Here is a 425-nt window from a genome sequence, read left to right as displayed (position 1 = left end):
TGTGTGTGTATTTACATAAATATAAATATAAATATGCACAACCAGTAGGTAATATTGTTTTGTGAGTGGATTGTTGCTTTCAGTGTACATAAATAGTGTCATGCAAGACATATTCATCTACATGTTGATTTTTCCACTCGACATTATTTTTCAAACATAGTATGTTCATACAAATAGATTTAGTTCATTGCTTTTAACAGCTTTATAGTCAACATACCGTATTTTATTCAGTTTCCATCTTTAACAGCCTCATTATTATAAATAATACTGCAATAGGCCGGGCGCGGTGGCTCAAGCCTGTAATCCGAGCACTTTGGGAGGCCGAGACGGGCAGATCACGAGATCAGCAGATCGAGACCATCCTGGCTAACGTGGTGAAACCCCGTCTCTACTAAAAATACAAAAAATTAGCCGGGCGAGGTGGC

Source organism: Colobus angolensis, unplaced genomic scaffold (genome assembly GCF_000951035.1).
Source record: "Colobus angolensis palliatus isolate OR3802 unplaced genomic scaffold, Cang.pa_1.0 Scaffold13, whole genome shotgun sequence".
NCBI lineage: Eukaryota > Metazoa > Chordata > Mammalia > Primates > Cercopithecidae > Colobus > Colobus angolensis.
This window is presented reverse-complemented; position numbering follows the sequence as displayed.